At 44.2% G+C, this 25,822-nt stretch overlaps 1 protein-coding gene and 1 non-coding gene across 2 annotated transcripts in view; both read left to right on the top strand.

Annotated features, from left to right (window-relative positions):
• LOC130453919 (multiple epidermal growth factor-like domains protein 6) overlaps positions 1–25,822 on the top strand; it is a 221,608-nt gene that overhangs the window by 148,347 nt on the left and 47,439 nt on the right. The gene's annotated exons all lie outside the window — the stretch shown is intronic.
• Positions 24,746–24,828, top strand: MIR551A (microRNA mir-551a). The gene has a single exon (NR_034995.1). It is a non-coding gene; the product is annotated as a microRNA mir-551a (primary transcript).

The raw sequence follows: 25,822 nt of genomic DNA on the forward strand, positions 1-25,822 counted from the left end.
CAAGGGCCTCTGGGTTCGAAATCTGTGATCCTCTGACCCTGGAGCCTCAGGTCTTCCCCAGAGAGCAATTTGGGGAGAGAATCTTCAGTAGCATTGGTTTTCAGAAGACAGAGAGAGTCCAGTTTTTTTAAGTTAGAGGCCACCAATGGGGAGGAAACATTAGCGTGTGATGGGCTGGTAATAGATACCTAGAATGTGCTTAACCTGGGGCCAGGTCTTGCAACCTCATCCCCCAAACAATGAGGCTAAAAGGCAGCCACTAATTGGCCTGGCCTCCCTTCAGACACTGGCGGCCCATTCATTGTTCAATGATTGTGACCTGTTATCTTGGAAATGAGTGGGGGGCTACTGCAGCTTGTCTCTTTGAGGGTGGGCAAGACAGGAAATGGTCCTGGGCAGGAATGAGGGGCGGTGGGATGGGAAGAGGAGCAGGGGGTGATTTCTTGATAGGATCAAAGGATAGAGGTGAAATGAAATAAATAATAGTAAATAGGAAATGAAATAAATAATTGTAATAGTCAGGCAGCCCTGCTCCATCTCCAAGTAACTGCCTGGCTCGTCTAGCTCTTACAGTGAAGAGATCTGCCCTAGAGAGAGGGATGGGGGAGGAAAGAAGGGGCCAGGGGAAAAACTCCACAGCAGCCTGTCAGATTAAATTAGATTTACAAAGCTGAGCAGGGCTGGTTTGGGCATCCCTTTGATCTGCAGAACTGACAGCTACTCTCTCTCACTTCATTTTGACTTCCCCAAAGAGCTAGCTGATTTCTGCTGTGGGAACTGATAGATTCTCTCTTTCTCTTGTAAACCTTGATTTGGCCTTACAGAGGCAAGATGGCATCATGGAAGGACCTGGATTCAAATCCTGACTCTGTCCCTTGCTACTTGTATGACCTTGGACCAGCCATTTAAAGCTTTCTGGACCTTGATTTCTTCCATTAAAAAAAATCCTTTACCTTCTGACTTCAAATTTGTATTGATTCCAAGGCAGAAGAGGGGTAAGGGCTAGGCAATAGGGGTTAAGTGAATTGCCCACAGTGACACAGCTGGGAAGTGTCTGAGATCAGATTTGAACCCAGGACCTCCCCTCTTCAGGCCTGGTTCTCAATTCACTGAGCCACCTCACTGCCCCCAAGCCAGTCTCCTAGCATGGCCTAGGATCCAATTAGTTCAGTGGACTTGATGGAAGAAGTGGGATGTCCCATAACTACTTGATCAGGACTTAAAAGGAGAGGGCAAGACAAGGGGAAGGATGTTCTAGGCTTTGAATCCGAGCTTGAGAGGCAGTTCAGAGAGTGGGTGAGCTGAATCATTGATGTGCTTTCCATCCCACTGTAGCTTTTCTCCTCTTTCATCCCTTCCCCAATCTTGCCTTCTAGCCCAGCCGCCATTTTCTCCAACAGACTGTGCTGGCTCCTTAGCAGGTCAAGGAGATCTTCAAGTCTCAGGATGTGGCTTTGTGGCCACAGAGGCAGGGATAGTTGGGGGTCTCACTCCATACCTTGAAGGACTACCATCCCACAAGAACCATTCTTTCTGGGTAACCGATTCTCCAGAACCCAAAAGCTAGGCTAGTCCTTTTTCTGATTGCTCAGGCCATGAGCATTTAGGAAAAACATTTCAGGGCTTTCTACAGGTTTCTAGACAGGTGTCAGGGGGCTCTTTCCAGACTTGTGCACCTCCTCCCTCGTCTCCTGTAGCCTGAGCCCAAGGCATCAGCAGGGGTCACCTCCCACTTTGCCAGGTCAGCCTAGAGGAATTTCACAGACAAGAGCTTGGTCCTGGTTCCTGTCCACTACCCCATAATTTCCTTCTCAGCAGATTCTCTTTGATCTTTCTGTCTTGAATAGCAGCTGTTCCCTTCCCTCCTCCCAACTACTCCTAAGAAGGCCAGAGAGATCTCTGCTGGAAAAATCTTCCTCCCTCCCCCAGATCGGTTTGGGGGGGGGGGTGGAGCGTTACAGACTCCAAAGTCTTGTGCCTTGAAGAAATTACACAAATTCTGCCATTTTGGAACCAAGGCTACAGTTCGTCTCCCTCTAGGGCTTCTAAACAGTACAGAAGGAACTGTGGTACTCAGGAGAGTTTGGCTCCTGGTTCTGGCCTCAGGCATCTAATTACCCTTTTAGAGAATCATAGATTTAGAGTTAAGAGAGATCTCAGAGACCATCTAATCGGATGTCATTTTTTCAGAAGGGAAAATGGAGGCACAGGAAGATGGTTCCTTGCCCAAAGTCATAGGGTCTAGATCTAGAGCTGGAAGGATCCTCAGAGGCAATTTAATCCAGTTTTACATGTGATGGAGTTGAAACTCAGGGAAGTAATTCTCTTATTCAAGATCACATAGTTATTAAACCTTGAGGGTGGGATTTGAACTCAGGCCTTCTGACTCCAGAGTCAGGGTTCTTTCTATTGTACTATACTGCTATAGCATCCATATCAGCAATAGTCCAGTAAAACCATCTCAGTAAACAGGCTAAAACAGGTTGGGGGTAACCAACAAGCTTCAATCTTATTGTGAGTTAGGGGTATCTACCCCAAGTACATGAAGAACTCTGGTGGAAAAGATGGATGAGAGTGACTTATTCCAATGGCGTGGTGGTGGTGGAAAAGGGTGCTATGGAGTGCTTAGAGCTTGGAAGGACATCGAAGACGCCAACATGATGCACTGTATCTTGGGCCATCGCCAGTTGCCTTATCTTCTGTCTTAGCAGCAGACTTTGATGACTCTGGAAGGGACAGTAAGACTGAAAGCTTGATGCAACTCTGCCTCAGTTCAGTCAGTCCACTTCATGGAAGAGTCCAGAGTCATTCCCCATGATGCCATCTTGTATTCTTCAAAAACACAAAGGACAATGACCAACCAATGAACTGCTTGCTGAAAGCTAGAAACCTCATTGAGTCTGATGGCTTTCCCAGTGGGGTTGGAGCCTCGGCTTTCCCAGTGGGGTTGGAGCCTCGGGCTCTCCGCGGTGGGGCTCATCCCCCTCAGTAGTTCATTGCTATTTAAATGCCTACCTTCCATCTTAGAATCAATACTAACTGTGGGTTCCAAGGCAGAGAGTGATTAGGACTAGGCAATGAGGGTTAAGTAATTTGCCCAGGATCAATCCATCTAGGAAGTGTCTGAGATCAAATTTGAACCCAGGACCTCTCTCATCTCTAGGCCTGGCCCTCAATCCAATGAGCCAAGTGGTTCATTTCTGGCATTTTCCCTTAGGCTTTCCCATTGGTTTCTGATCTCCTTCCTGGATCTCTCCTCCCTGTTGTCTGAGCCTAGGGCATGGGATGGATGACTAGAATTAGGAAGCCACAGGGAGAACTCAAGGTGCTGGGAAATCTCTGGGTCTTTCTGGAGAAGAGAATGAGCCTTGGCTGGAGACTCGGCAGCCAAGACATCTTGACAGGGGAGGATGGGGAGAACGAGGGCAGCCAAGAGGCAGAAGAACTGTGAAGGAGTGGTGCTGGCCTGTCCCCAGCAGACCCCAGGAGGCCACGCCAAAGGAACCTCTAGTCTAGCCCAGACACTGGATACTTGAAGAGTCTAAGAAACAAATACCTGGCTCTGGAGGCTCCCTATCCCCTGACCCAGAAGGGAGTTCTGGCTGGGCCAGTCAGGAGGTGCTGAGGAGAGAAGGGTTGTACTGACTCACCCTGCTGGCCTTGAAGACTGGGGACAAGGCCAAGATGGAGTCAGAATTGTCTACAAAGGAAAAGGAGAAATAAGGGAGGTTGAGAGTTAGGAAGAGACTTGGAAAAATGAGATTTGTGCACTATGGCTCTCCTTGACAGCTGATAAGATCCTTTGGCATGGGTGGGCTCAGCCAGCCCTTCCCATCACACTAATTAAGATGGCGGCTCTATCTCAAATAGGTTCTGTCTTCTGAGCTATAGCCAAGGGAACTTTTTCCATCTCCTTTGTTCAGAGTGATCACTAATGGGAAGAAGAGCTGCTCAGAATTCCAGGGTCCATGTAGAAGGCTTTGGGTAAGAGGCAGAGGATCTAGGAAACACCAAGGACTTTTTCTGATCTTCTAAAACCCCTGTTAATATTAGTGGTCTCCACTGAACCACTACATTAGGGTAACTTGTGGGGCAACTGGGTGGTGCAGTGGATAGAGCACTGAGTCTGGAGTTAGGAAGGCTTAAGTTCAAATGCAGCCTTAGATTCTTACGAGCTGTGTGGCCATGGACAAGTCACTTTATTCTATTGGCCTCAGTTTCCTCATCTGCCAAATGAGCTGGAAGGGAAATTGCCAACCACTCCAGTATCTTTGCCAAGAGAACCCCAAATGGAATCATAAAGTGTCAGAAATGACTGAAATGAGTGGCCAACAACAATGTTGGCAGAGCTGGCTTCAGATGTTGACTGTGCTTATATTATTAGTCCACAATAACTGTGCCAAATTCTAGCTAGCCAAGAATAGGATTTCCCTTTTCTTGCGCATAGTAGGTGCTTAATAAATACTAATGGAATGACCATCTTACCCAAACTTATCTATCTATTTAGTGCCATACCCATTGAACTACCAAAAAACTTTTTTACCGAATTAGAGAAAACCATAACAAAGTTCATTTGGAAGAACAAAGGATCAAGGATATCCAGGGAAATAATGAAAAAAAAATACAAAGGAAGGAGGCCTTGCAGTCCCAGATCTCAAACTATACTACAAAGCAGTGGCCATCAAAACAATTTGGTACTGGCTAAGAAACAGAAAGGAGGATCAGTGGAATAGACTTGGGGTAAGTGACCTCAGCAAGACAGTATATGACAAACCCAAAGATCCCAGCTTTTGGGACAAAAATCCACTATTTGATAAAAAACTGCTGGGAAGATTGGAAGACAGTATGAGAGAGATTAGGCTTAGATCAACACCTCACACCCTACACCAAGATAAACTCAGGATGGGTGAATGACTTGAATATAAAGAAGGAAACTATAAGTAAATTAGGTGAACACAGAATAATATACATGTCAGACCTTTGGGAAGGGAAAGATTTTAAAACCAAGCAAGACTTAGAAAGAATCACAAAATGTAAAATAAATAATTTTGACTACATCAAATTAAAAAGTTTTAGTACAAACAAAACCAATGTAACTAAAATTAGAATGGAAGCAACAAATTGGGAAACAATCTTCATAACAAAAACCTCTGACAAAGTTCTAATTACTCAAATTTATAAAGAGCTAAACCAGTTGTACAAAAAATCAAGCCATTCTCCAATTGAAAAATGGGCAAGGGACATAAATAGGCAGTTTTCAGTTAAAGAAATCAAAACTATTAATAAGCACATGAAAAATGTTCTAAATTTCTTATAATCAGAGAGATGCAAATCAAAACAACTCTGAGGTATCACCTCACACCTAGCAGATTGGCCAACATGACAGCAAAGGAAAGTAATGAATGCTGGAGGGGATGTGGCAAAGTGGGGACATTAATTCATTGCTGGTGGAGTTGTGAATTGATCCAACCATTCTGGAGGGCAATTTGGAACTATGCCCAAAGGGCGACAAAAGAATGTCTGCCCTTTGATCCAGCTATAGCACTGCTGGGTCTGTACCCCAAAGAGATAATAAGGAAAAAGACTTGTACAAGAATATTCATAGCTGCGCTCTTTGTGGTGGCCAAAAATTGGAAAACGAGGGGATGCCCGTCAATTGCGGAATGGCTGAACAAATTGTGGTATATGTTGGTGATGGAATACTATTGTGCTCAAAGGAACAATAAAGTGGAGGAATTCCATGGGGACCGGAACAACCTCTAGGAAGTGATGCAGAGCGAGAGGAGCAGAACCAGGAGAACATTGTACACAGAGACTGACACACTGTGGCACAATCAAACGTAATGGACTTCTCTATTAGTGTCAATGCAATGTCCCTGAATAATCTGCAGGACAAACTGAGGGAGTAAAAACACCGAGGAAAAGTAACTGCTTGACTACAGAGGTTGAGGGGACATGACAGAGGAGAGACGCTAAATGAGCACCATAATGCAAATACCAAAAACAAGGAAATGGGTTCGGAGCAAGGACACATGTGATACCCAGAGGAATTGCCTGTTGGCTGAGGGGTGGGGGTGGGGGGCGGAGAGGAAAAGAAAATGATCTCTGTTTCCAATGAATAATGTATGAAAATGACCAAATAAAATAATGTCTTAAAAACTTCAATAAATAAATAAATAAATACTAATGGAATCAAATTTAGCTCCCCATCTATCTCTCTATGTCTATATATACAGCTATCCATTTCTCTCCATTTATCCATCGTCTGTCTCTCCCTCTCTTTATTCATTGTCCTCTCTCTCTCTCTCTCTCTCTCTCTCTCTCTCTCTCTCTCTCTCTTATCTCTGTCTGTCCCTCCCTTTCTCTGTCTGCCTCTTTGTGTCTGTGTCTGTCTCTCCCTCTCCCTCTCCCTCTCCCTCTCCCTCTCCATCTCTGTCTGTCTGTCTGTCTGTCTCTCTGTCTCTGTCTGTCTGTCTGTCTATCTTCCTCACCCCCAATCCATCTCTGCCTCTCTTTTGCTATTCAGGAACAGGGTTTGGATGCTCACATCTCTGTGCCTAGTTGATCAAAGCAGAGACTTGAAGCTTCCTGTATTGAACTGTGATATCACTGTATGAAGTCATGGATTGAGGCCAGGGAGAATCATGACAGTAATTCACATTTCTGTTATACCTCTCTTGCCATCTGACTTAGATTCAGTACTAATCATTGAGTGACAATGGCTAGGCAATGACATGCCCAGGGCTACATAGCTAGGACCCAGCTGAGGCCAGATTTGAACCTAGGGCCTCCTTACTTCCAGGTCTGACATTCTATCCATCGAGCCACCTAGCTGCTCCATTTCCATCGCACTTTGAGGCTAGCTCTTTTCTCACAAGAACCCTGAGAGTTAGATATTTCAAGTATTACCACCCCCATTTTATGGGGTTAGAAACAGGCTCAGAGAGGCTATGTAGATTGCCTAGGGTCACACAGTAAGTGTCAGAAGTGGGATTTAAATCTTGAATCCTTTTGATCTCCAGCCCAGGTCTCTTTGGACTGGAACAGGGGACTTGAGTCCATGAATGTGTTTCATTTATTCATTTTTTATATTTTGACCATTTCACTCTAATGATTTCTTTTACAGTTCTATCTAGTTTATGTTTCCCATTTAAAAACACGATTCTGGGAAGATCCATAGGTTTCCCCAGCCTGCCAGAGGTGGCCAGGGCACACACACGAAAGCTGGAGAATCCTCGTGTTGGATCCCGCCGCTGTGGGCAGCTGGGGCTCTCCCAATGGGATGACGGCAATCGTTGCTATTTCCTCTTGTCCTGATGTCCCCCCATCCCTGGCTGCAGCCAGTGCCTGCCTCCTCTCTCCTGAGTGGGGCTGTGTCAGATGAACATCTCTGCAGGGACTGGGGCGGAGGATCAGGAAGTCCCGGGCTTGCTCAGATGGGTCACTGGGTCGACTTTCCTCTTTGGCCGAGCTCACTGGTTCACACGCACAGGTGAACCAGGAAGGGCTTCCTTTCCTGAATCCATTAAGAGGGACTCCCAAGAGGTTGCTCCCAGTAGAGACACTGGCCAAGGCCACGGTGAGAGCCGGGCTAATATAATTACTTTAATGGGCCATGAGCTCGAAGCCTGGATGGATCTGGGTCTTCTTCTGTCGCCCATTTGGAGAGGGTGCCTCTGGAATGTCACAAAAAGGGGACGAGTCAAACCAGTCGTTTGCATGGCAGTGCTTCTCCAGAATCTGGTCGTACCACACACTTGGGAGTGATTAGACATAGCTCTCATGATCTTAGAGCTGGGACAGCCACTTAGCTGCCCGCTCACTCAGATAATGGGCATTAATTAAATGCTTGATACCAAAATGGGACAGCTAGGTGGCACAATAGACAGAATGCTACTCTTGGAGTTGGGAAAACTCCTCTTCCTGAGTTCAAATCCAGCCTCAGACACTTACTAGCTATGTGACTCAGGACAAGTCACCTAACCTTGTTTGCCTCAGTTTCCTCAACTGTAAAATGAACTGGAGAAGGAAATGGCAAACCACTCCAGTATTTTCACTAAGAGAACTCCAAAATAGGATCATGGAGAGTCCAACGCAACTCAACAACTCCAGCTATGCCAAGCACTGCGATATGCACTTGGGATAAAAAGCTGAAAGATCCCAGCATTCCCTTCCCTCAAGGAGTGGATAGTTACAAACCTTTAAGGGCTCTAGAGATGGTGTAGTCAGACATTAGTAGGTGCTGCAGGTCCTGTTTGGAAATCCCATGTACTATTTCCTGTTTTTTGGTAAGCATTGGTTCAGGAGACATTTGACTCTTGTGTTTGTATCTTCTTTGGATGACTCTTGTTTGGAGTCATATTGTTTTGGGGAAGGGGATCTGAAATATAAATGCTTCGAAATTAACAAAAAAAGGTGGCCTCAGTTTCCTCATTTGTAAAATGAACTGGAGAAGGAAATAGCAAACTACTCCAGTATTTTTTGTCAAGAAAACTCCAAAATAGAATCCTAGAGAGTCAAACATGACTCAACAACTCCAAATATTTTAGGGTTTAAAGGAACCTTAGAGGTCACCCAGGCAGTGGACAGACTTTCTTCTACTTATATCGGGCATCCCAAAAGTCTTAGTGCAATCTTGAGTTTTAAATAGTTAAAATTACCCTAAAACTTTTTTTTTAAACCCTTACCTTCTCTTAGAATCAATACTATATATTGGTTCCAAGGCAGAAGAGAGGTAAGGGCTAGGCAATGGCAATTAAGTGACTTGCCGAGGGTCACATAGCTAGGAAGTGTTTGAGGTCAAATTTGAACCCAAGACCTCCTGGCTCTCAATCTATTGAGCCACCCAGCTGCTCCCCTTTGAATGCTCTGTAATGCAAAACACACTTGTGATGCAGTAGAAAGAGGGTTAGATTTGGAGCCAGAGAACCTGAGATCCAATTTACTCTGACACCCATAGCCTAGGAGACTGTGGGCAAGTCATCACCTCATGAGCCTCAGTTTCCTCATTTGTAAAATAAAGGAGTGGAAAGTGGCCTCTAAGGTCTCCACAATCCTGTGAACTCTTGAAGCAAACCAAGCCTCTGGGCCCCCCTTTCTTCCTGTTTTTCTCTTAGTGTCTGGGGTGATAAATCTTCCCCAGCCCCAGGGAAGGAGTGGGAGGAGGAGGGCAGGGGTCTCAACCCTCTAATCTGCAAATCTGGTAGAAGAAAAACTTGTTTGGAAGAGGAGCAATTAACTAGGAGCTGGCCAGAGGAAGGAGACTGGGCTAGGGGGAGGAAGCCTGCCCCTCCTCAGAGTCCAGATTGGCACAGGGATGCTTAGACCCCGAGAAGCCTCTAGGAAAGTGGCAGTGGAGAGAGAGGGGAGCAGAGAGGGGGAGGTTCCAACTAGACTTTGAATAGGCAGTGCTAGGTTCTCTGAAGAGAGCTCATAGGATTTAGAGTGGGGGGGGGCTTAGAGGTCATCAAGCCCACCCCTTTCATTTTCTAGATGGGGAAACTGAGGCCCAGAGAAGGCAAAGAAGTGATTTGCATGTGTTTGCCAGGGAGGAAGTAGCAGAGCTGGGATTTGAACTCAGGTCTTGAGACTCCAGATTCCATATACTTTCTTTCTTACTGTGCATTCAGGAGTGGACTAGAAGAGGATGAATGGACAAGCTTGTAGCCTTGGATTGAATCCATTTACCTGGAGCGATTTAATATGGTAGAGCTCGAGGTCAGCCTATTCTTTGTTTCTGTGGCCATGTTTGGCATCTTCTCAGTCTCCCATCAGTCTCCCTAAAGTCAGAGCATGACATGTGGATTTTCTGCTCTTTCTCTCCTCCCTGAGAAGGTAGGAGTGAGAGGAATGGGGGTGGGAAGGCAGCTACCCAGGGTGGGACCCAATCCCTGAGCCAGAGCAGCCAGGGACTCCTCCTGTGCTTGGGCACCCGTGCATGGCACCGAGCTGCCTCTGGGATGCATCTCGGGAGCCTCCTGGCAGTTGGGGTGTAGGAGGAACGAGGAAGGAGGCTGTTGGGGCTGCCTGATCAGAGACCCATCTGTGGAGGAGGTGAGCCAGCCTGGGAAGGCATGGCGCCCTGCCCTCACCTCATCCTCATGATGAAAAGCAGGCATGCCTTTCCTTTTTCAGATCTTGTCTGATTTCCTCCTTGGCATCTCATCGGGATTTCAGAGCCATCCAGGGAAGTGGGGAAGAAAGGTGGGGAGGGAAGCGCTGTGGGACTTCCATAGGGTTGCTTTCCCTCTCTGAACTGAGCTCCAGATTCTCACTGGTCCTTCTTTTAATTCTTCTGTGATCTATGTGGGTGCACCTTCTAACACCTCCATGCCTTCAGTGGTAGTCTTTGAGAATGCCTGTGACCCAGAAAGTCATTCTCCTGTGAAAACCCAAAGGCTGATCCTTTACTTACCTAGGCAGCTGGATTCACTTCAAACCCATTGGGAAAAACTCTGGATTTTAGAGTCCCGGGACCTGGATTCAAATCTTAGGTATTACTTTTGTGAACCTCACCTCTCTTAGGACCTCAATAACTCATTGGTAAAATGAGGCATTTGGACTGGATCATTTCTAAGGTTCTTTCTACCTCTGCACACATATGAACAGTTATTTTTATTTTTAACATTTTAATTAAAATTTTTAAATTTTAATCTAATTGAAATTTAACATTTTAATTTTTTAAAAATTTAAAAGATATTTTATTTTTATAACTATTAATTTATTTTTATTTTTATATATTTTAAAATGTAAACATAAAAATTGAAATATAAACAAAATATAAATTTTATATATTTTATTTTTAAATACAAATATTAAATATTAAATTTAATATAAAATATTATAATATGTTTTAACAGCTATTTTTAAAAAAGACTTTTAAATTCCATACCTTCAGTCTTAGAATTGATACTGTGTATTGGTTCCAAGGCAGAAGAGGGGGTTAAGTGACTCGCCCAGGATCACACAGCTAGAAAGTGTCTCAGGTCACATTTGAACCTGAGTCCTCCCATCTCTAGATCTGGCTCTCCATTCACTGAGCTACCCAGCTGCCCCAAATCTAGCACATTTACAAGCTCACCACTCTGTCATTTCTTTTTTTTTTAAACCCTTACCTTTCGTCTTGGAGTCAATACTGGGTATTGGCTCCAAGGCAGAAGAGTGGTAAGGGCTAGGCAATGGGGGTCAAGTGACTTGCCCAGGGTCACACAGCTGGGAAGTGTCTGAGGCCAGATTTGAACCTAGGACCTCCCGTTGAACCTAGGACCTCCCGTCTCTAGGGCTGGCTCTCAATCCACTGAGCTACCCAGCTGCCCCCTCTGTCTCTCATTTCTTAAGCTCCTGCATGTGCTAGGTCCTGGGGAAACCTGACCTCCTCTGCCCTCATGGAGTTTATATTCCACAAGAGAACATCATATGCACTCAGCTAATAATAAAGTTCATTGATGAGGAGGGGGGCCAGGAAACTGATGATAGGGGGGCTCAGGGTGCCTACTGGGGTCCCTTCCATGAGATTCTATAATCCTGAACCTCCCAGGGTCCTTTGCACCGGACCACAACTCACTCCTCCAAGTGGCCAGCACCCATTCAGCCTGGTACAGCCCAGACTATTTCCCTTTAAAGAACTCTGCTGGGGGAGCTCGGAGCTCCCCCTCTGAAAGAATGCGATTGCCCTCTAGGCAGAGGAGACTTGTCTGTGCTGGGTGGGGAGGAAATAAACCATTAACAAGGAATCTTAATCCAGAATCTTCCCATCTAATTATCCAAATTCACCTTGCCTCCTTTGGGGGTAAAGAAGGGGGTTGGTGCCCCCTGGTGGTGGCTCTTGAGATTGCTATGGGCAGGTCCCCATTGCTGGTGTTGATCTGCCCCTGGAGGAGGGAGTGAGATATTTCTCCTAGGTGTTTGTTTGGTGGGGAGGTTGTGAAAGAGAAGAGAGAGCCTGACTCTGACCAGAGTTGGAAATGATGGACAAGGACCATAGGATGGAAGGTTTAAAGATAGAGGGAAACTCAGAGATCAGGCTGGACTGCCTCCTCTTTTTACACAGAAGGAAACTGAGGCTCAGGGGAACAAAAGAGCATGAACAAGGTCATCATGGACAGAGTAATTGACAGAATCAGATGTTCTGACCCTGAATCCAGGATATTTCCAACAGCACTGTGATGGGGCAAGATCTAGAGCTGGAAACAGTATCTAACCTGAGTCCTTCATCTTAAAGAAGAGAAAGCTGAAGCCCAGAGAGGCTGAGGGACTTCCCTAAGGCACCCAGCCAATGAAAGTTCAAGATAGGATTGGAATCCAGTACTTTGTCCACTGAGCCATCCTAGTCTGTCAGTCACCCAAATAGGCTTTCCCTGCACTGCTTTTGCCCTGCTGGAAAGGTGGCACTTTCAGAGAGGTAGATTTGGGCTTGGCTTAATATTAGGGATAAATTTCCAACACACAGACCATCTAAAGGTGGAGTGGGAGCATGTGAGTCCTTCAGGTGGGGGCCAGACCAACCTAGTGCTGGCTTATCTCTAAAGCTGACCAAAAACTTCACTTATAATAGTTATTTTTAAATTTTAAATTTTATTCCTTAAAAATTGTTATTTTTGTAAAGCAAAACATACTTCCATATTGGTTGTTGTTGGAAGAACATGCTTATATGTAACCAAAACCCCAAATAAAATCAAAGATACACTGATGGGAAAGACAGCTCCAATAGGTCAGTCCCTGGAAGTGGATGGCATTTTCCATCATAAGTCTTTCAGGATTGTCCCAGATCAGTGCATTGCTGGCCATGTTTTCACAGATAATCATCGTCCGATATTGTTACTGTGTACCATGTTCTCCCGGTTCTGCTTATTTCTCTCTGCATCAGTTCCTGTAGATCTTCCCAGCTTTTTTTTTCTGAAATCATCTTGCTTATCACTTCTTACAGCACAATAGTATTCCATCACCAACACGTACCACAATGTGTTCAGCCATTCCCCAATGGATGGACATCCCCTCAGTTTCCAATTCTTTGCCACTATGAAAAGAGCTACTAGAAATATTTTTGTACAAGTGGGTCTTTTCTCTTTTATATGATCTCTTTGGGATACAGACCCAGTGGCATTATTGGATCAAACACTTAAACCCTTACCTTCCATCTTAGAATCAATACTATGCATTTGTTCCAAGGCAGAAGAGCAGTAAGGGCTAGGCAATGGGGGTTAAGTGACTTGCCCAGGGTCACACAGCTGGGAAATGTCTAAGGCCAAATTTGAACCCAGGACCTCCCATCTCTGGACTTGGCTCTCAGTCCACTGAGCCACCCAACTGCCCCCTTGACTAATCCATTCTTAAGTAATGTTCAGAGAGGCATTATATCCAGGCCTGGGGAAGAGAAAGTCCAGTTATCCTCAGTCCTTCTTTCACTACCAGAAGATCAAGTTTGACTCTGGTTGCCACCATCTCCGAAGAACATTGCATTTGTTCTCCTCTGATATCCCTTTCTTGTCTTTCTTCCTTCGAGCCTCAGTGAATGTCTCCTCCTTTGGAAGAAGTCTTTCTTGATAATCTTTGATGCAAGAGCCTTCTCTCAGTGGCTTATCTCCAGTTTACCTTTTTTTCCCCACCCTGTTTGCACATAGTTATCTGTGTGCCATCTTTCCTGTTAGACTTCACCTTACTTTTATATCTTCAGCACTTAGCACAGTGCCTGGCACATAGTAGGTGCTTGATAAATGCTTGGCACCATATTGACTAAGCTGGACCAAATCCAGAGGAGGGCACCCAGGCTAGTTCACAAATTCATGCTATATGAGCATTGGTTGAAGGATCTAGGTATATACATAGCCTTGAGAAGAGAAGACCTGGTGGGAGACAGGGTGGTGAAGTATGATGGGCATCTCTACATATCTGAAACTTTCTCATTTGGAAGAAGAATCTGAGTGGCTCTCATGGGCCCCCAAGGGAAAGGACCAAGAATAATAGGCGACTGTTGCAAAGAGGAAGATTTAGGCTCGCCAATGAGTTATGCCAAAATGGAATGGATTGTTTGGGATGTCACAGGGTCACCTTCACTGGAGGGCTTAAAGGCTGTATGACTGATATGAGGTTCTATGGGACCACTAGACTGTGTCCGAGATCCCTTCCAACTGGCATCATGGACTTCTCAGAGTCCATTGTCTCCCGATTACAAATTCCACATTCCTTCCACCCTACCATGCAGTTCGTTAGCTCTTTAGCAGGGGTGAATTCTCATCACTCAAAGTAGTTGTGATCTGGTACAGAACACTGTCCTTTCCCAACATTCCCTTTTGATGATTTGGGCATTATTCTTTCTGATCGTGTCGTTGCAGTCATTGGGTATGTTGTTTCCCTGGTTTGGCTTCCTTTACTCTATACTAGACAAGTCTTCCCAAGCATTTCTGTAGTCCTCACCATTGTCATTCCAATGACACAGGAGTGTTCATTTCTGTTCCTGTATCACAGTTTGTTCAGTTAGTCCCCAATGGATGTTAGAGATGAGTTTTTTTAACCCTTATCTTTCTTCTTAGAATTAATACTACATATTGGTTCCAAGGCAGAAGAACAGTAAGGACTAGGTAGTTGGGGACAAGTGACTTGCCCAGGGTCACACAGCTAGGAAATGTCTGAGGTCAAATCTGAATCCAGGACTTCCTATCTCTAGCCCTGAATTTTTTTTTAATTTTTATTTAACATTAGAATATTTTTCCATGGTTACATGATTTGTGTTCTTTTCTTCCCCTCCTCCCATCCCCTTCCTGTAGCCAACCACTGGGTTTTACATGTGTCATTGATCAAGACCTATTTCCATATTATTGATATTTGCACTATAGTGATCAGAGTCTACATCCCCAATCCTATCCCCATCAACCCATGTGATCAAGCAGTTCTTTTTCTTCTGCATTTCTACTCCCATCATTCTTTCTCTGGATGTGGACAGAATTTTTTTTCTCAAAAGTCCCTCATAATTGTCCTGGATCATTGCATTGCCACTAATGGAGAAGTCCATTACATTTGATTGTGCCACAGTGTATCAGTCTCTGTGTACAACGTTCTCCTGGTTCTGCTCCTCTCACTCTGCATCAGTTCCTGGAGGTTGTTCCAGTTCACATGGAATCCCTCCAGTTCATTATTCCTTTCAGCATAATAATATTCCATCACCAACATATACCACAATTTGCTCAGCCATTCCCCAATTGGAGGGCATCACCTCATTTTCCATTTTTTTGTCACCACAAAGAGCACAGTCTAGCTCTTTTTTTTTGAAAATTTTATGTAATTAATTGATTTAGAATATTTTTCCATGGTTACAAGATTCATGTTATTTCCCCTCCTCCCATAGCCAATGAGCAATTCCTCTGGGTTTTACATGTGTCATTGATCAAGACCCATTTCCATATTATTGATATTTGCATTAGATCATTTACAGTCTATATCCCCAATCATATCCCCATTGAAACATGTGATCAAGCATTTGTTTTTCTTCTCCCACAGTTCTTTCTCTGCATGTGGATAGCGTTATTTTTCATAGGTTTGTCAGAATTGTCCTGGATCATTGCATTGCTACTTATAGAGAAGTTCATTATATTCAATTGTGCCACAGTGTATCAGTCTCTGTGTACAATGTTCTCCTGGTTCTGCTCCTTTCATTCTGCATCAATTCCTGGAGGTCTTTCCAGTTCATGTGGAATTCCTCTAGTTCATCATTCCTTTGAGCATAATAGTATTCCACCACCAACAGATCCACAATTTGTTCAGCCATTCCCCAATCGAAGGGCATCCCCTCATTTTCCAACTTTTGTCACCACAAAGAGCACAGCAGTGAATATTTTTGAACAAGTCTTTTTCCTTATGATCTCTTTAGGGTACAAACCCAGCAGTGCTATGGCTTGATCAAAGGGCAGGCAGTCTCTTAGTGCCCTTTGGGCATAGTTCCAAATTGCCATCCAGAATGGCTGTATCAATTCACAACTCCACCAGCAATGCATTAGTGTCCCAATTTTACCACACCCCCTCCAACATTTATTACTTTCCTTTGCTGTCATGTTAGCCAATCTGCTAGGTGTAAGGTGGTACCTCAGTAGCTTTGACTTTCAATTCCCTGAACCATCTATCTGCCCTTTGGGATTCTCTATTTTGATGGAAGTCAGATAGTTCCCTCCCAGGGAGAGAACTCATTCACTCAGAGTTTTATCAGGAGAGAGCCTGGAACCAAACATCAAATCTCTTGATACAAAAGGAATCGGGATCTCTCCTCTCTCAAGCTCTCACTAGCTCCTTCCCTCATACAGTCATGGAGCATTCAATCATCATTCTCTCTACAATGAAGAAAGGCTTACCCAAAAGCCAAACTTGAGCCCCGGGTTCCACAAACAAAATAAATTCCCTTATTAGCCACATCCAAAAAATGCACATCTCAAGAAGTTTACAGTCTAAGAGGGATCTACTACACTCAAAGGGAAATGATGTCCAGGGAGGAGTGTATGTGTGTGTATGTTTTTAAAGATGAAATACATTCCCTATTAATAATGGTAGAAGCGATTGATGATGTCTTCAGAGCCGGAAGGAATGGGAGTAGTGAATGGGTAGTAGAGGAAATGATTATTGGTCAGATATAATTGATCACATGGCTGGGGTCCCAAATAGGGAAGTCAAGGGTAAGAGTTATGGAGCTGAAAATTCATGTCATCTGAGACTCCTTTTCTGGAACTCCTTTTAGCCTGAAGAAAACATAAAAAAGCATGGTAGCTGTAGTGAAGTATTTGAAAGGCTTTCCTGTGGAAGAGGGATTAATGCCTTTTTTCTTTTCTTTTTTTGGCTTGGTCCCAGAGGGCAGGACCAGAAGCAATGGGTAAGAGACATAGAAAAGAAGCTTTAGTCCTGACATCAGGAAAACTTTCCTAGTGATTTTGTTGGAATCAGTTGTTTTAGTTGTGTTTGACTCTTTGGGACCTCATTTGGTGTTTTCTTGGCAAAGATACTGGAGTATTTTGTCATTTCCTTTTTCAGCTCATTTTACAGATGAGGAAACTGAGGCCAACAGGGTTAAAGGACTTGCCCAGGGTCACACAGTTAGGCCAGACTTGAACTCAGGGCTTCCTTCTCCAGAACTCACACTCTATCCACTGTGCCACCTAGCAGTCCCTTTCTAATGATCCTCAAGTTGAATGAGCTGCCTTGAGAGGTCATACCTTCTTCTCAGAGGTCTTCCAGCAGAGGCCAGGTTGTCTTCTCACTGGGGATGCTCTAGTGGGGATTCCTCTTTTTGGGGAGGGCTTGGACTAACTGGCCATTGATTTTCCTTTCTACTTTGAAATTCTGTGATTCTCTAACTCACTACCTCTTGGACAGCTCTTTGTTAGGAATCACCCTGGACTATTGCCCAAAGCTCTGATTTCTTAGTGAAGAGAGGACTTCCCTGGCATCGGGGCCAGAAGCTGGCGTCTTTCCCAGTCCCTCAGCAGGAAGGCTTCCAAATGAGAGGACCTGGACTAGAAGGTGGCAAAGACTCATTGGCAGGAAGGCCTTTGGCTCCTGGGTGTCAGGATAGAGAGATTCGAGGGCTCATCAAAACCTTGAGTACTCCCTGAGGAGGCCACTTGGCCGGGGTGAGCAGACAACATCCCCCTTGGCCTCCGGAGGACCAGACAAGTCGTTTGGAGAATAGGAACACCAGGCAGCATTTTGGCCCCAATACAAAGCCGAGCCAGTGATGTTCTTGAAGTCTGAGGGTTTTCAAGTGAGTTTCCCGTGTCTTGCTGAATTTTGGCTCAGAAACAGAGGAAGAGACAGCAAGGCAGAGAGCAAAAGCCTCCTTTTTTTTAGATAAAAGAAAGCAGCCACCTGGTCCCAGGACTGTCTGTCTGGACATTCTGAGGGCCAGATGTTAGACCCTGGCTTCTATCCGAGGGACCAGCTGGGGCACAGTGGGTGTGCACATGGCTTTGACTACTTGTCTGCTTTGCTCTCGGACTTGATCTGACAGCTAGATGCCATTGTCATAGGAGAGGGCAGGAGAAGAAGTAGGGTTGATTGAGTGAAATTTATTCCCTTCAGGGGAGAAGTAGAATCATCGAATCTCAGCATTGCCATGGAGCATAGACGCGATTTAGCGGTATGTAGCATATAAAACGGGGGAAAGCTCCATAAGATGAAATGATGAGTATATATGTAATGTCATATTCGTGGACTAAGAAAATTAGCTTCATAAGTAAAGAAAGAGAAGTCTATACTAGATATGGTTAGATGGCAGCATATCTGAAGAGGATCTGGAGGTCTTAGTGACCTATAGATCACTGTGTGATAATAGTGGTCCAAAAATAATTTCATAGATTGTATTAAGGAAGAATGACATGGGGGGCAGCTGGGTAGCTCAGTAAATTGAGAGCTAGACCTAGAGATGGGAGATCCTAGGTTCAAATCTGGCCTCAGACACTTCCCAGCTGTGTGACCCTGGGCAAGTCACTTGACCCCCATTGCCTAGCCCTTACCACTCTTCTGCCTTGAAGCCAATACACAATATTGACTCCAAGATGGAAGGTGAGGGTTTAAAAAGAATAAGGTAAAAAAAAAGAATGACATGGTGTCTGGTACCAGAAAGTGATTGTAAGTATGGACCAGACTTCATGGCCAGAACATATTTGGAGCATTGTGTTTGGTTCTAGACTTCACTGTTTAGGAAGAGTGTTGAAAAGCAGGAGAATGTCCAGAGAAAGATAACTAGGATGGAGAAGGATCTCAAATTCCTACCATATTAGGATTAGTTGAAGAAACTGAGAATGTAAACAAAAAAGGCAAGGGAGAATATGTAGTTGAATGACTATCTCTTGAAAGAAGGATTAGCTTTGTCCAGCTATGGCTCCAAAGACAATAACAAAGTGGAAAGAAAGATGGAGTGAGATTTGATGTTGAGGGGAAAAACCATCCTAACAATTAGAGCTGTCCTAAAGTGGGATGGGGCAGCTAGGTGGTGGTATTATGCATAAAGTACCAGCCTTAGAATCCAGAAGACTCATCTTTGTGAGTTCAAATCTGGCCTCAGACATTCACTAGCTGTGTGACTCTGGGTAAGTCACGTCACCCTGTTTGCCTCAGTTTCTTTACTTGGAAAATGGAAAAGGAAATGGTGAACCATTATAGTATCTCTGCCAAGGAAACTCCAAATAGGGTCACAAAGAGTCAGACATGACTAAAAATACTGAATAACCACAAAGTGGAATGGGCTTCTTTGGGTAGAGGTTAGCTCTCTCTCTCTTTGGATGTCCCATGATCATAGATTAAAAGTCAAGTAGAACTTTAGAAGCCATCAAACTCAACCTCCTTAACAGACTTAAGGAAATGGAGCTTATAGAGATAAAGTATCACATAAGTAGGCTGTATCTGAGGCAGAATTTGAACCTGCTTCCTATTACAGTGCCCTGTCTATTTCAACAGACTTTAAGTAGAGGCTGAATGATCACTGACTATAATGGATATATCATAAAGGAGAATCTTGCTGTGGGATGGGTCTAATTCTTAAAAAAATTTTTTACACCCCCATACCTTCTGTCTTAAAATCAATATTAAGTATTGGTTCCAAGACAGGATGATAAGGGTTAGGCAATGGAGGTTAAGTGACTTGTCCAGGGTCATACAGCAAGGAAGTGTCTAAGGATAGATTTGAACCCAAGACCTCCCATTTCTACACCTAGCTCTCTATTCATGAGCCACCTAGCCTCCTCGAGTCTATGCTATCATCCCTCCTAACCCCAATCTCTCTAATTCTTTGTTTCTCCAAGCTAAAATTCCTAGTACTTCAATTAATCCTCATATAGTATGAGTATTTCATGGTCCTTCAATGTCCTGGATGGCCTCCTCTGGATATGGCCCAGGTTATTCATGCCTTTCCTAAAACAGGGCTCCTAACACTGAATCCAGAACTCTGGCTATACAAGACAGAAGAAGTCAGTCATTTTCCATTCTGGGTTCTGTACCTTAACACAGACAGAAGTAGCCTATGCAGGTGCGTTGTCATTTCTTTCCAACTTAACCAGGGAAACCTCCCCTTCTTGAAGCTGCCTCCTAGTCAGATCTATGTTTCTTTTTCTCAGCAGGCTTGAGATAATTAGATTTCAGTCTCACAGACAGTGTGCTAGAGGCTAGTCCATTAACAAATGCTTCCCAAGTTTCTGCTCTGTGCTAAATGTGGGGGACCCAAAGAAAAGCCAAAACGTGGTGCCTGCCATCAAGAAGCTTACCTTCTTCTTCCGGAGGAGATAAACGTCAAAATAGTGAGATTTTTTTAGAGTGGGTGGAAGTTAGACCAGAAGGCACGGGCAGCTGGGAGTTGGGGAATAGAAGACAGGGAGTGGCGCAGAAGTAGGAAAATGTGGTGTTTGAGCAAAGTGTTGAGTGGGGACAGGGAAACAAGGAGGCAGAATGTTGAAAACATGGCAGCCTCCTGATCAAAGGCATAAAGAGAGGAGGTGGAAGGGGGGTGTGAGAAGAACAGTGAGGAAGCCCACGAGACTGGATTGTAGAACACATGGAAGAGAGTGAAGCACTATAAGTGATAGGAGAACTGTGGAGAGCATTATGAGCCAAAATGGATTCTATATTTGATTCTGGAGGTAATAGGGAGCCATTGGAATCTAGACTCTCTCTGGTCAGCCATGCTCATCTATGCATCATTGAAGAGTGTCACATTCCATTCATCTCTTGCATTTCTTGAAAAGAACTTGTCTATGCCTCATCTATCAGCCTTTTCCTCCCTGCAGTCTTAGATTCCTTGCAAACACAACTCAGTTCCTTTTTCCTGCTTTTCTATCAGCTCAGGTATTTGTGAAGTGATTTGAATTTTCTCCTTTCCCTTCTGCTGCTTGATGATTGATGCTGTCTGAAGATGCCGCCGGAGGCAGTCCTTTCTCTTTCTGATATTTTTCAAAGCATGGCCAGCTTTCTTTAATGGTTCTTGGTTCTGGGTGTCTATTGCTTCTGGTGTAGATATGTCCCCTGCATGTATGTGGAAGGTATATCAAGCAACTCCATGCATAGCTCAGTGGAAAGAACACTGAATTTAGAGTCAATGAACCTGGGTTTTAATCTTGACTCTTCTGGTTTCCGTTCACATGATGTTGGGCAAGTCACTTATAAGAAGGGGCACTGATTGAATCAATCAATCAACCAATCATTCCCCATCTTATCTCCCCTCTCTATTTAGCTCTGATATCAGATAAGAACTCTTTGAATCAATCATTTGATCACTGTACCCCACTTATAAGTAACTATAAATAAGTGAGGACAAGACTTAGCGTCTCTTTTGAGATCAAGTAAGGACTTTAGATGAGGGGTGAGAATCCCTAGATAGCCAGGGATAAGCTGGAATTGGTTAAGAATTGGTCTTGGGTTGTAAGATTAGAACCCAGGGAATTAGAGGGTCTGCTAACCTCAAGAAGAACAGTTCTCTCCAAGTTCCCTAAGAAGGAATGGTTTCAGAGGGAGGAGAGAAACCTTGGTCTCAGCATCCTTCCCTACCTGCTCACCTTTCTACCTTCCTTTAACCAAAGAAGGACCTTATGCATTTGGTTGGGCCACAGAATTTGGTACTTCCCATTGGAAAATAGGGACACATTTAGACAACTGAAGAGAGGTAAGAGTCTAGCAGAAACTACAACATGCCTAAAAGAAACTTCTTGGGTAACCCACAAAAGAGAGAAAAGAACTTCTAGCACTCAGGAACTGTTACCTTTTTATTCTTCTGCCCTTTAAGCTTCAGTCTACTTTTTGAGCCCAGACTCTATATGTACTGTAAGTCAAAGAGTTGACATATAGTTGGTAAGAATAAGCTGTTCCCGCTATTCTTTTCTTTTTAAAATATAAGTTTCAATGAATAAGCATTGAAAGGAAGCACACTGATGGGGGCTAATGAGCTATAATAGCTTTAGAAAAGATACCTACTTGTTTCCCTGGACTACCTCTAAACCTTGTGGAGGGAAGACATATCAACCACCCTCTTGGAATCCAACATAGTAGAGGTTGGGAGGTCAGGAGAATAGCTTCAGAGTATGTGCTATACTCTGAAGATATTTCTATCTATCCATCCATCCATCCTTCATCCATCCATCCATCCATCCATCCATCCATCCATCCTTCCATCTATCTATCTATCTATCCATCTATCTATCTCTATCCATCTATCTATCTCTCTCCATCCATCCATCTATCTATCTATCTATCTATCTATCTATCTATCTATCTATCCATCTATCTATCTCTATCCATCTATCTATCTCTCTCCATCCATCCATCTATCTATCTATCTATCTATCTATCTATCTATCTATCTATCTATCTATCCATCTATCTATCTCTATCCATCTATCTATCTCTCTCCATCCATCTATCTATCTATCTATCTATCTATCTATCTATCTATCTATCTATCTATCTATCTATCTATCCATCTATCTATCCATCTATCTATCTATCTATCTATCTCTCTCTCCATCTATCTATCTATCTATCTATCTATCTATCTATCTATCTATCTATCTATCTATCTATCTATCCATATCTTTCTGGGTTTTGGTTTCCTGATGTCCAACCCCAGTCCAAGTGAAACCCAGAAATAAAGATATATAATATATTATACATTATAATAATTATCAATATATTACTAATTATTGTAACAATTATTAATATAATATCAATTCATATAATATGTAATATATACTATTTGTAATATTATATACACATATTTGTTTTTGGGTTTCCATTTCCTCATCTATAAAATGAAGGGGTTGGACTAGATGGTTTCTGAGGTCTATTCTAGTTGTAGATCTATAAGCCTTTGATCTTTGCCTTTAGTCATTATGGGAATTTTTTTCTTCCCTGCTTTCAACCGTGCAGATTTTCCTCTTCCAAAACCTGTGTTTTTCCATCCCATTTCCTCCAGAAAGCCTTCCTGGACTGCTTCTTTCATTCAGTTGAACATGGAAGGGTTTTCTCATTGTTTCTTTTCTCAAGTAAGACCATAAGCCTCTTCAGGGCAGAGACCATACCTCTGCATGATAAATGCCTGTTGAATTAGACTTCTTGATTCCCCCACAGTGCCAAGCACCTGGCTGGCCAGTCAAGAGATATCTGATTAAGACTTTTGGACACAGTGCTTGAGTGAGGCCCCATTTCTGTGATGTATCTTTCTGAGGAATGTATCTGGAAGATATACAGGGGAAGGAATGCTTGTTAGCAAGCCCTTGCATTCAATCAATCAATCAGCCAGTCTTTGAATAATAGCATGAGTCAGACAACAAGCTGTGCAGGGTAACCAAGATATAACTGTCCCCCCACTCTAAGGAAAAATAGCTACTATCTTCATGGAATTTAGGTGCCCTGGATACAAGGAAAAACTAAACAACCAATCATTAAACAATTGTTAAGTACCTACTATGTGCCAGGCAAGGGCAGCTGGGTGGTACAGTAGATAAAAGGCTGGGACTAGAATCAGGAAGAACTGAATTCAAATCAGGCCTCAGATGTAGGATCCTGATCAAGCCACTTAACCCAGTCAGCCTCAGTTTCCTCTTCTGTAAAACAAGCTTGAGAAGGAAATGACAAATACCACTCCAGTACTTGCCAAGAAAACTCCAAATGAGGTCACAAAGAGTTGGACACAAATGACTGAACAACAAAATATGCCAGGCACTGTGCTAAGTTAAAGGTTGCCCCTTCCCTCAAGGAGCTTACAATTGAGTGAAATAAAACCAGTTCCTGTTTTTAAGGAACTACTCACCCTCAAGAGAGATGTACAACACATGTATTTCCCCTAAATGTAGAGAATTAGTACAAAGTAATTGGGGATGGTGAGGAGAAAAGAACTAGCTTCTAGGTTGGCGGGGAGGGGATGGAAATCACCCCAGCCTCATCTAGAAGATGGCAGCTTCTTGAGTTGAGCTTTGAAGAAAGTTAGGGATTTTGGAAGGGAGAAGTGAATAGGAAGCACTTTCCAGGCATAGGAGAGTGTCTGGGCAAAGGCCTGGAGGTGGGAGAAGGGCAGATAACAAGGAGGTCAGCTGGCCTTGCCCTTCCAGCCCTGAGTCAAGCTCTGGCTTTGAGAGAAACACTAGTGATAAGAGCCCTGACTGTGAATCAGAGACCTCCAGTGCAAATCTCAATTGTGCCATGTTGACATGTGATTCTCCTCTACTAGACTGGAAGCTCTTTGAAGGCAGGGACTTGGTTGATTTTTGCCTTTCTTTTTATCTTTTTTTCTGCCCATTTTTTGATGCAGATGTTTGTTGAATGAATCAGCGAATGTTAGGAACAGGGGGACCTTAAGACTTTTGAAGCTGGAAGGAAACTTGGGGAGGTCATCTAACCCACTGCTTTCATTCTACAGATATGGAAACTGAGTCTCAGAGAGGCACTTCATGGCCTTTCTGGGTCCTCCTTTGTCAAGTGGGAAGGTTAGGTTAGAGGACCTCGCGGGTCTTTGCCAACTCTCAATCCCATGATCCCTTGGGAAGGGCTGTTGGGCTAGAACACTGGCAGATGCTGTTTGTTTAAGAAATGCCTATTGAATGGAATGGAAACCTGGTTAACCCGAATTCATCTGAACCTGCTGGACAGGGCCTTGTCTCCTTTTTTCGAGAGGCACAGAGAACTGGCCTTTCCACAGAGGCCCTCGGCGTCCACCTTGCCCACCCATGGGACTTCTTGGATGGCAGCAGGAGATGCGGCTTCTCTTCTTTCTTCAGAGACTTCCCACTGTTGACCCTGGAAATCCAGAAGGGGTGGAGCCTGTTGGACAGTTTCTAGGCGACCCATTCTTGGTTTCAAGGGTTGCCATGGAAACCACCAAGAAGCATGGCTGGCTGTGCTGGGTTGTGGAGTTCGAAACTGGGGGGAGCCCGGTGCTCTCTGGGAAGATGCTGCCTGGACCTGGCTGACTCTCCATCTCAGCTTCAGCCCGAGCTCTGAGTGGGGGTTAGAACTGGCCAGCGGGGTGTCTGGTGTTCCGCTCTGTGGGCCACTTGGAAAGCTGGGAGGCTTTCTACGTCCCCAGTTAGCCCAAGATGCTCCTGCCATTGGCCCTCCTCCCTCATCTCTCTCCCTCAGCCCTTCCCCCACCCGCCCATTTATCGGCACTCATTTGTGCTATCTCCCGCCATGAGCCCTTATCTCGTTTTCTTTTTTATTATGTGAAAAGAATGTCATTTTTATTATTTTTAAAGCATGAATACATGCCTCAAGTGAAAGGCATTTTGGGGCAGCAAGATATTCTTGGATATTCAGATAGGAGGCGAGCCCAGCGAGGGTCAGCCAGACCGGCATCAGAGTTAGCTAGCCATGGAGGCATCCCCCGTTATCAGTCACAGTTTTCTCCCTCCTGCCTCCTCCTACAGAGGACTGGAGGCCACCGTCTCCTCCTAACATATAAGCCTAATCAAGCCAAACAAATTCCCATATTGGCCATGTCCCCCAGTGGGTGGGGCATTCCCAGTGTTAGTCAATCGCCTCTCGGTCCAGAGCTGGGGAGCATTTGGGATCATCAGTTCTCTCTCTCTCTCTGTGTGTCTGTGTCTCTCTCTTTATCTCTCTGAATCTCTGTCTCTGTGTGTCTCTGTCTCTTTTATACTGTCTCTCTGTCTCTATCTGTCTCTGTGTCTCTGTGTCTCTGTGTCTCTCTTAGTCTTTCTCTGTCTCGCTCTCTCCAATATCTATGTGGTTGACTGATTGTCCTTTTACTTGCCTTTCTTGAACACGCCTCCTCTCCTGTTGTGTTAGGAGCTCCTAGAAGGCAGGCAGGCAGAGTCTGAGTGTCCTGTCTCTCTGGTCTCCATTCAAG

The sequence above is a fragment of the Monodelphis domestica genome, chromosome 4, assembly GCF_027887165.1.
Source record: "Monodelphis domestica isolate mMonDom1 chromosome 4, mMonDom1.pri, whole genome shotgun sequence".
Lineage (NCBI taxonomy): Eukaryota > Metazoa > Chordata > Mammalia > Didelphimorphia > Didelphidae > Monodelphis > Monodelphis domestica.